At 41.3% G+C, this 13,910-nt stretch overlaps 1 long non-coding RNA gene across 5 annotated transcripts in view; it reads right to left on the bottom strand.

The window, feature by feature from the left end:
* Nucleotides 1-13,910, bottom strand: part of LOC147375526 (uncharacterized) — a 141,937-nt gene that overhangs the window by 110,332 nt on the left and 17,695 nt on the right. For 4 of the 5 annotated variants that reach the window (XR_015160207.1, XR_015160206.1, XR_015160204.1 and 1 more), the window contains exon 2: nt 1,102-1,159. The exons of the other annotated variant lie outside the window; for it this stretch is intronic. This is a non-coding gene — a long non-coding RNA (uncharacterized LOC147375526). The remainder of the gene's footprint in view (nt 1-1,101; nt 1,160-13,910) is intronic. 5 annotated transcript variants of the gene reach the window in all.

Genomic DNA, 13,910 nt, shown 5'->3' with positions numbered 1-13,910 from the left:
TGGCCAGATATTTTGTTGAACAGTATTCTGGGTATGTCTGTGAGGCTGTGTCTGGATGAGATTAACATTTGAATGGCAAACTGAGTAAAGCAGATTGCCTTTCCCATCGTGGGTGGGTCTAATCCAATCAGTTGAAGATTTGAATAGAAAAAGAGGCTAAAAGGCCACCTGCCCGATTGCCTTCATTATGGAACTTACATCACTGACTCTCCTGGGTCTCAGGCCTTCAGATTCAGGCAGGAATTGCACTACCAGCTCTCAAGTACAGCCTCTGCAGATTTCCCCAAATCAGTCTTCATAAATGCACGAACCAATTTTTAATAATTAATAAATATCCTTATAAATATGAATGTATCCCATTGGTTCTGTTTCTCTGGAGGACAGAGACTAATGCATCTAGTATTCCTGGAGTAGTGGCCTGGGTATAGGGAATCATTGCAACACCGATCAAGTGATTGTTATGCCCTAGTTACTATTCTAAGTGCTTTACTTCTATTAACTCATTTAATTATCAACCCTATAAAGTAGGCATTTTTAATTTATCCATTTATGTAAAAAATGAACTGGAGATACAGATAAGGTAAGTAATTTACCCAAGGACACACAGCCACCAGCTCGTGTTTACCTACTAGATGCTGGTAGCATCCCCCTCAGTTGTGACAACCAAAAACTCTTCCAGATATTACCAGATGCTTCTGGAGGCAAAATTGTCCCAAACTGAGAACCAGCAGTGCAGAGGTTAAAAGGGTGAACACTGCAGCCTGACCAACCTGGATTCAAGTACGGACATTGACCCTCACTTAATTAGGTAGCCACATGAAAGTTGTTTTTAACATATTTGGTGCTCAGTATTCTCATTTTTAGAATGCAGGAGGCTTTAATATTCTTTTAGTGGGAGAGCCTCTCTAAGGAGACAGCTGGCTTCCTAGACTGAGGCAGGAGCCAGGCCTTTCTTGTCTAATAAACAACATTTCTTCCCCACTACCCCTGACTGGCCGGCCTGTTCCTTAAGCATGTTAGTGAGCTTGTCCTCAGGCATGACCCCTCAAAGGCAACTAAGACTCTGAAAATTTGATGACTGGCTTTTGCTGCTCCACATACCTTTATTTGCATCTTATTCTTCTCCCTGCTTCCCCTCCAGGAAGTGGTGTTTGAGGTTCTGAAAATAGTAATTACTTATTAGTAAAGAAATCCAGAAAGCCTAAAGAACATAGAAATTCTTCACAATCCTAACACTCAGAAATAACCCCCACTCACTTTTTGGGTGAAAGTCTCTGAAACCTCTTTCTATCTGTCTCTCACACACACATGCTATAATTTAATGATCTCACCCTTGGAGCTGTTCTGTAAGCTGCTTTTTCATTTAATCACCTCTCCTGGACATGTTTTCACATTGATCAACATGGACAGACCTGACTAGGCCCCCTCTTCTCCCTTCCTGATGGTTTTCCTGCTTCACCTGGATCATGTCTGCCATCCTAGCCCAGCCAGCCCACGGGCTTCCTTCCCCAGACATCAATAATTGAACAAAAGCCTCTGCAGAGTTGGGGCTGGGTACCATGGTGGCTGCCCATGGCCCAGAGCCTCTCTGCCCTCCTCAGCCACAGTCTTCCTGCTGAGGCTTTGGAAGGAGCAGCTGCTGGAGAAACCACACTGAAGGAAAGTGACAACAAATTTCTTTTGTTTCCTGGCTGGATTGATTGTCTCTTTCTTTCTTTACAGAATTCTTGGTTTTGTCTCTAATTATCTAGCACCTACAGCTTCAGAGCAAGGATGCAGCTGAGAGGAGGCTAAGCTTCACACAATTTGTCAAGGGAGTTTAGGATCTTTGGCACCAAAGACACTATACAAAAAGGAATTAACTCAGCTTTGAACATGTAGACTTTTGCAAAATGAGAGTTATGGCTTCTCAGGCAACAGAAATAGTGCCTATAGGTGGGCCTGCCATCAGCGTGCCCACAGGCATGTTTGTCCTGATGCAGCCCTGACCCCCTCCTCAGTGAAAGTGAAAGTTGCTTAGTCATGTCTGACTCTTTGCGAACCCATGGACTATACAGTCCATGGAATTCTCCAGGGCAGAAGACTGGAGTGGGTAGACTTTCCTTTCTCCAGGGAATCTTGCCAACCCAGGGATCGAACCCATATCTCCCACATTGCATGAAGATTCGTTACCAGCTGCGCCAAAAGGGAAGCCCAAGAATATTGGAGTGGGTAGCCTCTCTGTTTTCCTGACCCAGGAATCAAACTGGGGTCTCTTGCTTTGCAGGCAGATTCTTTACCAAGTGGTCTATTAGGGAAAAAACAACAATCAAACCTTCTAAACATTTGCTTCATTTGGGAAGCATTGTCTTTCCTCTCAATTGGTCAATAGTGTGTATGCTTAGTTGCGTTTGACTCCTTGCGACCCCAGGGACTGTAGCTCACCAGACTCCTCTGTCCATGGGATTTTCCAGGCAAGAATACTGGAGTGGGTTGCCATTTCCTACTCCAGGAGATCTTCCCAACCCAGGGACTGAACCCAGTTCTCCTGCTTCTCCTGCACTGGCAGGCAGATTCTTTACCCCTGCGCCACCTGGGAGGCCCGTCTTCTCTCAAGTTGGAGACAACAAATATGAAACATGGTTTCTCAACCTCTGCACCGTAGACATTTGGGCTGGATAATGCTTTGTTAGGAGGGACAGTAGCGTGCAGGGTAGGACACTTAGACGCAACCCAGGTGTCTACCCACTAGATGCTGGCAGCATCCCCTTCAGTTGTGACAACGAAAAACATTTCCTGATACTACCAGGTGTTCCTGGAGGCAAAATTGCCCCAGATTGAGAATCACTGGTGCAGAGGTGAAAGGGTGAGTATTGTAGCCTGGCCAACCTGGCTTCAAATCCTGGCATTGACCCTCACTTAACTAGATGCTATGCTATGCTATGCTACGTCACTTCAGTCATGTCCGACTCTGTGTGACCCCATAGACGGCAGCCCACCAGGCTCCCCCGTCCCTGGGATTCTCCAGGCAAGAACACTGGAGTGGGTTGCCATTGCCTTCTCCAGTGCATGAAAGTGAAAAGTGAAAGTGAAATCGCTCAGTCGTGTCCGACTCTTAGCGACCCCATGGACTGCAGCCTACCAGGCTCCTCCATCCATGGGATTTTCCAGGCAAGAGAACTGGAGTGGGGTGCCATTGCCTTCTCCACACTTAACTAGATAACCTCATGAAAATCACTTTTAGCATATTTGGTGCTTGGTCTTATCCTTAGGGTGTGAAAAACAACAGTACCTCCACTAGGAGTTAGTGAGATGGTCACATAATATGAAGGAAATACACTGGTTAACGAAGGGCTCAGTGAATTGTTTTTTCACAGTTATTCTTTAAGGTAGTTAATAGCAACAAACCCATTCTTCAGAAAAAAATTGAGACTAAGAGACATTGGGAAACTTCCTTGATTAATAAGTGACCTAGGCTGTTAATTCCTAGAGCAAAAGGACATCTCAGGCATGCCTGGAATAGGCTACTAATACGCTGAGATTCCAGTTCCCTTAAACCAGGGGCAGCAAGCAGTCCGGGCAGCCCAAACTCATGAACTAGTTGACTTTGTTTACCCCGATGTGCTTCACAGATGCCATCATTTTCTCTGTGTGCCAGGTTTTACATGAAAGCACTTTTGTAGTTTCAAGCCGTTATACAAATGAAAGCTGTTATTATACAGAATGTATCCCCGTGAGGATATAAAGGCCTAAGGGAGAAGGTTATTTACTCTGTAGGAGCTGGACATTATTGACCTTTAAAATGTCTTTCACCTCTAAGATTTTATGGAGCACATACCTTATGAATGAAGATGCTGAGAACCAGTGTCAATGGTGAAAAGAATAGGAAAGAAAGTCTGAGAGTAGCTAGTGCTGAGGAGCTAGGGAGGGGATAAGACCCTAGGGGGGAAAAAAATGAAAGTGTTAGTTATTCAGTCATGTCCAACTCTTTGGGACCCCATGGACTGTAGCCAGCCAGGCTCCACTGTCCATGGAATTCTCCAGGCAAGAACTGGAGTGAGTAGCCATTCCTTTCTCCAGGGAATCTTCCTGACCCCTGGGATTGAACTTGGGTCTTCTGCATTGCAGGCGGATTCTTTACCGTCTGAACCACCAGGGAAGACCCTAGACATACAAGTAATCCAGGCAGATTGCATTGCATGGTTGAACTAGAAATTGCTTCCTCTCTGAGGGTAGCCTTCTCCTCTGCTCCATCCTGAACTTTCAGAATCAAGACTTAATGATGAGTGAATAGAAGGGTGAATAGATAACTGATAAGCCAGTAGAGGGCTTCCCAGGTGGCATGAGTGATAAAGAATCTGCCTGCCAATGCAGGAGACACAAGAGATGTGGGTTTGATCCCTGGGTTGGGAAGATACCCTGGAGAAGGGCATGGCAACCCATTCCAGTATTCTTTCCTGGAGAATTCCATGGACAGAGGAGCCTGGCAGGCTAGCATCCATAGGGTCATAAAGAATCAGACACAGCTGAAACAACTTATTACAGCACAGCACAAACAAGTGGAGCAAAATGTTAATGGTAGAATCTAGGTGGTGGGTGTTTGGGTGTTCACTGTAAAATTATTTCACTTTGCAGCATGTTTCAAATTTTTCATGCACTTGCTGTGCATGTGTGTATTCAGTCAGTTCGGTTGTGTCTGACTTTTTGCAACTCTATGGACTGTAGCCCACCAGGCCCCTCTGTCCAAGGATTTTCCAGGCAAGAATACTGGAGTGTGTTGCCATACCCTCACCCAAGGGATATTCCTGACTCGGGGATCAAATTTCCGTCTCCTGAGCTGCAGGTGGGTTCTTTACCACTGTGCCACCTGGGAAGTAGTATTTATTCTCTGAAAGAATAAATGGAGTAAACAAGAGACACATCCGAAGGTCAGAGTTGCTGGCTGCAGATACAGCTGGGTTCAAGGCTTCCTCTTCTCATTCTGACCTATTGGAAGTCTCAGTAGAGAAAATGATACTGGTTGTGGCCACCCCCATTTCAGCACAGTGTCTGCGGTCCTGTGGCTTGGGGATGTCTAGGTAGGGATATGGGAAGGTGTAGACAGTGGCAAGACTCTCTGCGTCCACTCCCAAGGCTGCAGTTTGATTTCTGTGTCCTCTCGTTTCTTCTTCCCCTGTCTGTCTCATACATGCAGAAGACCCTGGAAGAAGCAGCTGCCCTTGCCATGGTTCCCAGCTCTGGGGATCCTTCTTCACCTTTATCTGGGCTCTTCTTCACCTCTCACTTTATCTGTGTACTCAAGACCCTCAGAGGCCCCACGGTAGCATCTGACACTGCCAGTGAGAACAGTGAGATCTATTAGTAGTCCCCAGTTCCTGCTGGGGCTACCTATTACTCACTTCCCAAATACATTTACAATTTTACCATGAACCTAGCAGAGCAGATTTCTTTCCTTTGAACTTTAAACATTAAAATATCTTAAAAAATTAAAAAAAAATGTTTTTAAAGCAAATGTTTTTAACATTTGAGTGGCACAGTGGTAAAGAATGTTTACCACAAAACATTTCCCATAACTCCTTCTTCTGTCCCCTTATTTTCCCATCAGACATAGTTATTGGTTGAGATCACAGCCTTAGAAGAGGTACAGGATTCGATTCTAGCTCTGCCAGCTACATGACCATGGCCAATCTCACAGCCTCCATTAGCCTCATTTACCTCGCCTAACAGGTAACAATTCTGCTTAATGTTGTTGTGAAAATGAGAATATGATATGTGTAAAGGTTTCTTTGTGTGATGCCTGACACAGGGTATGTTCTCAATTAATGGTAGCTATCAAATCCTGAAAGATGGTGCTGTGAAAGTGCTGCACTCAATATGCCAGCAAATTTGGAAAACTCAGCAGTGGCCACAGAACTGGAAAAGGTCAGTTTTCACTCCAATCCCAAAGAAAGGCAATGCCAAAGAATGCTCAAACTACTGCACAATTGCACTCATCTCACACACTAGTAAAGTAATGCTCAAAATTCTCCAAGCCAGGCTTCAGCAATACGTGAACCGTGAACTTCCTGATGTTCAAGCTGGTTTTAGAAAAGGCAGAGGAACCAGAGACCAAATTGCCAACATCGCTGGATCATCGAAAAAGCAAGAGAGTTCCAGAAAAACATCTATTTCTGCTTTATTGACTATGCTATAGCCTTTGACTGTGTGGATCACAAACTGTGGACAATTCTGAGAAATGGGAATACCAGACCACCTGATCTGCCTCTTGAGAAACCTGTATGCAGGTCAGGAAGCAACAGTTAGAACTGGACATGGAACAACAGACTGGTTCCAAATAGGAAAATGAGTACGTCAAGGCTGTATATTGTCACCCTGCTTATTTAACTTCTATGCAGAGTACATCATGAGAAATTCTGGGCTGGAAGAAGTACAAGCTGGAATCAAGATTGCCGGGAGAAATATCAATAACCTCAGATATGCAGATGACACCACCCTTATGGCAGAAAATGAAAAGGAACTAAAAAGCCTCTTGATGAAAGTGAAAGTGGAGAGTGAAAAAGTTGGCTTAAAGTTCAACATTTAGAAAACTAAGATCATGGTATCGGGTCCCATCACTTCATGGGAAATAGATGGGGAAACAGTGGAAACAGTGTCAGACTTTATTTTTTGGGGGCTCTAAAATCACTGCAGATAGTGATTGCAACCATGAAATTAGAAGATGATTACTCCTTGGAAGGAAAGTTATGACCAATCTAGATGGCATATTAAAAGCAGAGACATTACTTTGCCAACAAAGTTCCATCTATAGTCAAGGCTATGGTTTTTCCAGTGGTCCTGTATGGATGTGAGAGTTGGACTGTGAAGAAGGCTGAGCACCGAAGAATTGATGCTTTTGGACTGTGGTGTTGGAGAAGACTCTTGAGAGTCCCTTGGACTGCAAGGAGATTCAACCAGTCCATCCTAAAGGAGATCAGTCCTGGGTGTTCATTGGAAGGACTGATGCTAAAACTGAAACTCCAATACTTTGGTCACCTCGTGCGAAGAGTTGACTCATTGGAAAAGACCCTGATGCTGGGAGGGATTGGGGGCAGGAGGAGAAGGGGACGAAAGAGGATGAGATGGCTGGATGGCATCACTGACTCGATGGACATGAGTTTGAGTGAACTCCGGGAGTTGGTGATAGACAGGGAGGCCTGGCGTGCTGTGATTCATGGGGTTGCAAAGAGTCAGACATGACTGTGTGACTGAACTGAACTGATTAATACTCTTGTCATTATTATATTTCCCTGTTATCTTTTAGCTCTTGTTTGTGTGCCAAGTCACTTCAGTTGTGTTTGACTCTTTGAGAATCTATGGATTGTAGCCTGCCAGGCTCCTGTGTCCATGGGATTCTCCAGGCGAGACTACTGGAGTGGGCTGCCATGCCCTCCTCCGGGGAATCTTCCTGACCCAGAAATCAAAACGGTGTCTCCTATGTCTTCTTTATTAGCAGGCAGATTCTTTACCACTAGTGCTCCCTGGGAAGTGCTAGGTCTTTTTTTTTTTTTTTTTTTTTTTTATTTAAATAAGTAAGTAAGTGTTAGTTGCTCAGTCATGCTTGACTCTTTGCAACCTCATGGACTGCAGCCCACCAGGAACCTGGTCCATGAGATTTTCCAGGGAAGGATACTGGAGTGGGTTGCCATTTCCTTCTCTCAGGGATCTTCCCAACCCAGGGATTGAAACTGGGTCTTCTGCACTGCAGGCAGATTCTTTACTGACTGAGCTACAAGGGAAGCCCATATTTACAGACATCCAAATGTTTATATTGTTGAAAGAATAGTTTACTTACATATAGAATTTCTGACCAAATTTTTGACACCAAGAGGCACTGGTTACCTGGCTGCCAAGTACAAGGTTGGCATTATCAATCTCTCAGGAGCTGATTTATATTAATCAAATTTGTAGACAGCTGAAATAATCCAAGTGTCAATGTCTTGATTTATTGAGAGAAATGTAACTGCCTTAATTTTTTTAAAGGAGAAATGAAGGGTTTAAGGTCTTTGCTAATAAATAAATAAAAGAGCTTACTTGATTTACATAGTGATGGGTTGGTTTAGGGGCTTCCCAGGTACCGCTAGTGGTAAAGAACCTGCCTGCCAATGCAGCAGGCATAAGAGATGTGCGTTTGATCCCTGGGTCAGGAACATCCCCTGGAGGAGGTCATGGCAACCCACTCCAGTATTCTTGCCTGGAGAATCTCATTTTGCCCACCAGGACAGAGGAGCCTGGTAGGCTACAGTTGATAGCAGAGTTGGACATGACTAAAGCGGCTTAGCACACATGCATACATAGGCTGGTTTAACACAAAGTTGGATGGTAGATTTGCAGTTTAAGAAAACAAATTCTCTTTTCTACAACAAACATATTGGGGGTTAAATGAACAATAAGATATTTATAAGCTTTTGCGGTCAATCCATGTTTTACTATCAGAGATTACATTTCTGTGAGATTAAATAGACACTCTGAATTGAATAGTCCCAGAAGAATTTCTAAAAATCTTAAATATCACAAGAAGCTTCTTGCTACTTCTCAATAACATAATAAGACTTAAAAAAATCTGTATCTAAATGTATTATTTTTATCTATTATTTATTATGTAGGTAGCAGAGGCATATGATTAAAAACTCAAAAAGCATAACGGTGTAATAGTGAAGAGCTTCCCCACCCACATCCCACAGTCTCCTACTTCCCCTCCATAGGGAAAAGCACTATTGTTAGTTTCTTATCCTGTTCTTTAGAGGTATTTTATGCATATGTGAGCAAATAGGATATGTTACAGTTAAATTGCCCTTTTCCCCACCTGTCTACACTCTTTGGTCCTTGTGCTTCTGAGGGCACAGAAATGTAAATGTTTTCAGCTTCCTTTCCTTATCTCATGAGGAAGGTAATGACTAGTCCAGTGCTTTGAAATGTCAAAGTCCTTATCAACAAGATTATTTCCTCTCAAAGACTTCTGATTAAATACCATTGTGCTTTATGGTTTACATTTTAATTTAATTCTAATGAAGGCTGAAACAAAGATTTTTAAGTTTATAATTTCTGTTTCCATACACTGAACAGTAACAACGAAAGCATAACAGTATTGTGCTAACCATCAGAAATAAAACACCAGAGAGTATGGATCAGAATGCTTCCAATGGGCATGATGAGGCAATTTTTCTCTGTAGATAGACCACTTAGGAACACAGACATATTCTAAAGTTTCGCAGTAAGAAAGCACAAGGAAATAATAAATAACTATGACTAGAGAAAAAGAAAAATTTCCCTGTAAAAAACAAAAACACAAAACAAAAAATGAGTAAGATCGATAGGGAAAAGACAAACATAGGAAGGAACTCCTTGGTGGTCCAGTGGCTAAGACTCTGCACTCCCAATGCAGGGGCTCCAGTTCAATCACTGGCCAGGGAATTAGGTCCCATATGCCACCACTAAAGAAAGCCCACGTGCCACAGCTGAAAGATTCTGTGTGCCGCAATGAAGATTGAAGGTCCCACAAGCCACAGATAAGACCCAGCACAGCCAAATAAACAAACAAACAAATACATATGTATATATAATTTTAAAGGAAAACACAGGAAAAGTTTTTGAAAAATAAATGGTAGAAAAATGATTAAGATTCTAACACTACACAATGAACATTTGCATTCACACTCATGATTGCCCAACATATTATTGTGAATAACTTTTTTACAGTTGGGAAATTCCTAAGTTATGAGTCTAGCCCCCACAGTGTTGAAGTCAAAGCTCAAATTCCCAGGTTTCCTTGTAGCTAGATGTCAGATAGAGCAACATGACACTCTGATCTTGAAGAGAGCAAAGAAAAAAATCTTTCACAGAGCTTTCATTTTACTGATGCTAGGTCAAATTCCTAATAGAGAAGGAACAGTGATTGAGGATGTGCTGTCCTTAGAATCTAATTATTAGAGGGTATAATTCTTTTTTAAAAAACAGTATGGCTTAGTTAATTCCAAATACTTCCTATATTATTTTTTTTTATTATTAACACACACTATAAATATTTTACTTAAATACAGTTTTAATGATGGAATGTCATAAACTCTGGTGGATTGTTGGGGAAACCACATCTTGAGACAAGATGGAAGTAGCAGATTTCTGAAGATGGCCACAATATCTCCCATCCTTCATGCTATTGTACAAAGTGACCTTGCCATTGAGAGATTTCTCACTTTGAATCAGAGCTGGCCTTATGAGGCACTGACAGCCCACAGAATGCAGCAGACATATTCTGTATAATTTCTGAGGCTAAGTCAGAAAATGTTCCACACCTTCTACCTGATTTTCTTAGATCTCTCCTTCAAAGGGAAGCCAGCCACCTTGAAAAGAGCCAGACTACTGTATGATTTCTGTGCTGGAGAGATAACATGTAAACACTCAATTAATAGACTCAGACAAGCCTACTCCTCCAGCTCTCCCCACTAAGACCCAGACATGTTAATGAAACAGTCTCAGACTCTCCAGTCTAGCCCATGTGCCAGCTGAGTACCACAGTCAAAGAACAGAAGAGTCATCTGACCAAGTTCAACTGAAATTCTTTGCCCACAGAATCCATATATACGTATATAAAATGGTTAGTGTTTTAATCCTCTGAGTTTTGAAATAACTTATTCCACAGCAATAGTAACTTGGACAAAGAGTTTTGGGGAACATTACAATTTAACAAAATAGTTAACTTGTGTCTTCCATGGAGAGGCACTGTATAAAGTTCTGGGGATTATAGCAAACAAGATTCCTATTTCAGGAAGCTTATAAATCACTTAATGGAAGTCAACTTGCAAATAAATATAAACACAATCAAGTGCTTTAGGTGCTATGATAGCACTAGGTGTGGAATAATATTGGGGCCATAACATAGGAATGGAAAATGGTTATGTCACTCATGATTCTAGAGGTGTTGCTATCTGCTCTCTCTTCTGGGCCTTTGCTTTTAACCTGATATTGTTGACTAGAAATAGGAATAGCAGACATCCACGATTCATTCTTACTCTCAGAGTAAAAACCTTAAATATTATAGAGGGTAGTTTTTGCTGTATTTTGCAAATACTATATCAGATTAAGCTGAGACATCACTCTGCTGACAGAGGGCCATATAGTCAAGGCTATGGTCTTCCCAGTGGTCATGCATGGTTGCGAGAGTTGGACTGTAAAGTAGGCGGAGTGCCAAAGAATTGATGCCTTCAAACTGTGGAGCTAGAAAAGACTTGTGAGACTCCCTTTGTCAGCAAGGAGATCAAACCAGTTAATCTTAAAGAAAATCAACCCTGAATACTCATTGGAAGGACTGATACTGAAGCTGAAGCTCCAGTATTTTGGTCACCTGATGCAAACAGTCAATTTATTGAAAAAGTCCCTGATGCTGGGAAAGATTGAGGGCAGAAGGATAAGAGGGAGTTAGAGGATGAGATGGCTAGATGGCATCACTGATGTAATGAACATGAATTTGGGCAAACTCTGGCAGATAGTGAGGGGCAGGGAGGCCTGTGCTGCAACCCATGGGGTCATAAAAAGTCAGACACCACTGGGCAGGTGAACAACAACAACATATCAGATTAAGGCAATTCCCTTCTATTCTCCTATATATATACATACTGAATCTTTAATGGATATGAAATTTTATCGAGTGCTTTTTAAAATTTATGGATACAATAGATTTCTTTCTTTACTCTGTTAATATAGTGAATTACATTGAATGATTCTCCATATTAAACTACCTTTGCAATCCTGGAATAAATAAAATTTGGTAATGATATATAAATTTTTAAATATATTGCTAGATTTGATTTGCTAATACTTAAGATTTTTTTTTTTGTATTTATGTTCATGGGAGAGATTAGCCTGAATTTTCATCTTATAGTGTAATAGTCTTGTCAGTCTGTCTCAAGGCTATGCTAGCATTAAAGATATCTATCTATCTATGAAGACTTGTGCAAGATTGATCTATTTCTTCTTAAATGATGAGAGAATTTACCAATGAAATCATGTAAGCCTGGAGATTTCCTTGCGGGAAAGTTCCTAATTACAAAATTAATTTCATTTTAAGGAAAAAGACTATTTGGGTTTTTTATTTGCTCTTCCATCAGTGTGCTAAGTTGTATGTTCAAACTTTTGTTCACTTTATTTATTTAAAAAATTATTTGAAATCTATAGATGGCTTATTTTATTTTGCTTTTTGGCCACACTATGCAGCATGTGGGATCTTAGTTCCCTAGCCAGGGATCACACCCATGCCACCTGCATTGTGAGTGCAGAGTCCCAACCCTTGGTTCACCAGGGAAGTCTCAGGTCACTTTATTTAAAATTTCAAATTTATTGGCCTCACATTACTTATAAAATTCTATTAGCTTTTTAAAGTCTGTTCCTCAAGTCCTTGTGTCTGAGTAGGGCCTGTCTTTCTTTTTGGTAAAGCTTTTACCACGTGCTATATGTCTTCTAAGATCTTTTCTACATTTCCCACATCTTTTGCTACCTACGCTTCAGTCTGAATATTTTCTGTCGACCTATATATTCCAAGTCACTTGACTTTCTTTAACTCTGTCTCATCTGCTCTTAAACCCATCCATTCCCAACCCAGGGCTTGAACTCAGGTCTCCTGAATTGTAGGCAGGATTCTGTACAGCTGAGCCACCGGGGAAGTCCCACTGAGTTTTTAAATTTCACTTAATATATTTATCTGAAGTAGAAAAGCCCTTTTATTTTTAAGATGGAACATATTTTGAAAATGAAAATTTATATCTTATCATCAATTTCTCAGATCAAAATAATTAGCAATTTAAAAATTTGTGCCTGTGAATAAATTATGGTTGAAAATTTCCCAAATGTAAATAAGGAAACAGATATTCAAGGAACAGGAAGCATAGAGGGTTCCAAACAAGATGAACTCAAACAGATCTACACCATGATATATTTTAATTAAAATGGCAAATTTAAAGATAAAGAGAGGATTCTAATGCAGCAAGAGAAAAGCAAAGAGTTAATTGCAAGGGAATCCTCATAAGGCTAACAGCTGATTTCTCTACAGAAATATTGCAGGCCAGAAGTGAAGACAAGATATATTCGAAGTCCTGAAAGGGAAAAGCCTGCAATCTAGGATACTCTACCCAGCAAGATCATTATTTAGAATAGAAGACAAGAAAAAGAATTTCCCAGACAAGGAAAAACTAAAAGAATACAGCAATATTAAGCATATTCTAAAGGAAATATATGAAAGGTCTTCTCTAAAAGGAGCAAGAATCTATAGGAAAGAGAAAATCACAGTTGAAAACTAAATCACTTAAATAAGTCTCTGCAGGTGGAAAAAAATTGAAAAGAAATTTTTGTGATAGTGATAACTACAATGAATAGCAAAAGGATAAGCATGAAGCTATAAAAGAAGACATGAAAATCATTAAATGTTGGGGAGGAGAGTAAGAAAATACAAGAGTTTTTTCATAATGTGTTTAAGCCTATATGACTACCAGGCTAAAGTAAATAGATACATTAATGGGTTAACATACTTGAAAAACAGTTCAGTTCAGTTCAGTCGCTCAGTCGTGTCTGACTCTTTGCGACCCCATGAATCGCAGCACGCCAGGCCTCCCTGTCCATCACTAACTCCCAGAGTTCACCCAGACTCACATCCATCGAGTCAGTGATGCCATCCAGCCATCTCATCCTCTGTCGTCCCCTTCTCCTCCTGCCCCCAATCCCTCCCAACATCATGGTCTTTTCCAATGAGTCAACTCTTCGCATGAGGTGGCCAAAGTACTGGAGTTTCAGTTTCAGCATCATTCCTTCCAAAGAAATCCCAGGGCTGATCTCCTTCAGAATGGACTGGTTGGATCTCCTTGCAGTCCAAGGGACTCTCAAGAGTCTTCTCCAACACCACAGTTCAA

This window comes from Bos grunniens, chromosome 3 (assembly GCF_055505025.1).
Source record: "Bos grunniens cultivar Pamir isolate PY7600 chromosome 3, Bosgru_T2T1.0, whole genome shotgun sequence".
NCBI lineage: Eukaryota > Metazoa > Chordata > Mammalia > Artiodactyla > Bovidae > Bos > Bos grunniens.
Note: the sequence above shows the minus strand (reverse complement) of the source record. Positions and strands in the feature narration are given on the sequence as shown.